This window comes from Octopus bimaculoides, chromosome 9, assembly GCF_001194135.2.
Source record: "Octopus bimaculoides isolate UCB-OBI-ISO-001 chromosome 9, ASM119413v2, whole genome shotgun sequence".
Classification (NCBI taxonomy): domain Eukaryota; kingdom Metazoa; phylum Mollusca; class Cephalopoda; order Octopoda; family Octopodidae; genus Octopus; species Octopus bimaculoides.
In genome coordinates this window covers 18260172-18263013 of record NC_068989.1, presented here as the reverse complement: position 1 = coordinate 18263013, position 2842 = coordinate 18260172, and the positions used below count along the sequence as shown (strand labels likewise).

Here is a 2842-nt window from a genome sequence, read left to right as displayed (position 1 = left end):
ATTTCTCCTCATTCGGGTTCTTAACATCACGCCCTGGAGGAATAAATAAAATGACGGGAGAATTTCCTCAAATTTTCACAAAACTTTGATTGAATATTCTTCTTTTTCCTTTTCTCTTTTATTTCCTTTCCTTTTCTTTCTTTCTTTCTTTCTTTCTTTCTTTCTTTCTTTCTTTCTTTCTTTCTCTTTTTTGCCAGTTGCAAAACTGAACTTTGAAGACTGCTGATGTCATTCCATCAACGCGTGGACGCTGGTTGCTCTCGTTTATATTTTGGGTTTGAATTTCTATAATTTTGAATTTTTATCACTTTTCACTTTGAACTCGACAAAGACAGGCTTGTTGTTGAATTATCGTTCAACCATTAAAATATCTATTGCTATCGCATTGCGCTCTTCATATTGTTTGCCTTTGAGTTACGTCAATCCTTTTAAAATCGGGTATTTTGTTCGAGTTTCTCTATCGTTATTCTCAGTATGTTGTGATTTTACCAATGCCTAGATATTTGCAGTGTTCTTTGTGGGGAGCACAAGTGATAGAAAAACCGTTGGTGCACATATTTTGGGTTTGGGAGACTGATTTTCCACGTTCAGTAATGAAATACGAACACTGCTTTTGGCTGAATCCCATTCCTATGTCAGCTAAAAATGTTATTAAGTTCAGTTGTTTTTTGGCATTATAAACATTTGTTAGCATAAATCTTCAGATCATTCACAAGGAGGACGAGTGCATCTTTGCCATTTCAAGGCTTTAACCATTTGTGTTGTTGGAAAGACGGTCTCTGAAACCTACTGCTGGGCTACTTTCTTTTTTACTAATTTAGAAAACGAGCCAGAAGCCAACACCACTGCCAACTCCTTAGTATTAGGCTGGCCCATGTACTAAGATACGAACCTATGGGTGGATGTTTCCTATACAGTTTCCACCAGGAAGGTGGTACCATTAATCTCGATCATATTGCTGGGTAAGATCCTAGTCCATACATCGGTCAGTGATTCCTTTAATTGATCGCTCGAAAGTATAGAGTAAGTTCTGCTCATCTTCATAAAACAGAGGTACTTTGACTTTTCCTTAGTTACCGTTGAATAAGTTATTCAAGCAAAGAAGTAAAACCTCTGGTGAGACAATTCTATTACAAATATTTCTTGGACTAAACCCTTGTCAGGTTCAAAATTATCTTCTGTTCAAAGCGAGCAATCGATTAAATCGACCTCAGTATTTTACCAGTAAAGGGAAGTAACCACTATCTGTGTATTTCTAAAGCTACAGGGGCTTCCCTTGCGCTCTCCGGAAAGTGTTGGAGGCAGCCGTCGCTGATACGTAAAATGAATTCACCTATATTGGGCAAGGAAGGACATGCGACACTATATTGTTTTCAAAAGCGATAAAAAGGCAAAGAGAGAAACCGAGTAGATGCATCACACGTTTGTATTTGGAAGAAACACAAGGATCACTGTAACAATCTTTTTCGAAATTACGTTCATCCCTGGCTCATAGTTACTTTTACAGTAATATGGTTAACGCTGATATGATTTTTGTTGGCATGTTGTGATCAGGTGGATGGGTAAACAAGTCTGTAAAAGTTTTGATAGTTGTCATTAGAGACTTTAGTCTCTTTCTATCACCTTTCAACATAATTCTATATTAAGGAATAGTAGAACAATTCAACAACATAATAAAAATAAGTTTTATTTTTGATGATGCTTGGTTTCGCAATTCCTGTCATTCAGCTTAGCAGCCGCTGATTAAGTTGTGGTTGGTATTGGAAAGATAAGAGCTACCTTGATGCCTGCCAGAGAAGCAAGTAGCTATCACCATCGAAGGTATCGTGGTGAAGTGCTTCGTTGAGGAGTGAGGAGTTGTCACGTAGAAGGTCTGTCGCTCAACTGCTTAAGAAAGTGAAACTCACTCTTTAAGTACTAGTTTTACTACGCTTGCACACTCGAGGGGCTTCCGGTGGTGAAGTCCCTTGTGCATGTGCAGAATAGTACTTCCTCAATGGCGGCTATAATTTCGCGCCACTACAAGTCCTTATGGCCTTACAAGACCACAAAATAATCTAGAAATCATATCCTTAGGACGTGCTGAGAAAAGGAGTTTATGGCTGATCATAAAGCCCTTCATTCATGAGCAGCAGCTGGTTTTCTACCCTACTTTAGTTTAATTATCTCTTCTCAGCTGATAACCATGAATATCTAATCGTTCTTGACAGCTTGCTTTCTTTTGCCTTTCATCTTTAAAAATGAATATGCACACGTTGAAGTTTTACGTCCATCATTAACCTTCCCTTGAAGTTCAAAGTACGTCAAAACACCAATCTTTTAATCGTGTCAAAAGCCATAGAGCTTTCTTCACAGCAGTGTGATGTATGTTCAGGGTTCTCTTCAGAGTCTCCAGGCAGTCTCTGTCATCTAGTAGAACTTGCTCAGATTTGCCTGACTCAATACCCCTAACCATTACCATACTGCATATCATACAGAAGACCAACATAAATGATTCCAAGCATGAGGGAGGGCTGATGGATTGTTTGGTGACATTTCTCAAGGATGAATTCACAATTGCACCCCTATCCCATATTTTCTAGTGATTGATGGTTCAAAACATCTATCATGGAGCAACAATCGTGTTGTATTTCCCTCGGAAGACTCGCAGAGATAACACAACGAGTTGTACAATTTAATTATTACATTTATTATTCAATTACATACAAAGTCATGTCCGCCATATATATCATGTCCGCCATATATATCAATGACATTCTACTACCCCAGTCATTCAAAACAACAACAATGAAACAATGAACTCAGACGAACCACAGTGACACACGGAACGTCAAACGAATAC

At 38.3% G+C, this 2842-nt stretch overlaps 1 long non-coding RNA gene across 1 annotated transcript in view; it reads left to right on the top strand.

Annotated features, from left to right (window-relative positions):
• Positions 1–2842, top strand: part of LOC128248702 (uncharacterized) — a 28388-nt gene that overhangs the window by 2804 nt on the left and 22742 nt on the right. The window lies entirely within an intron of this gene.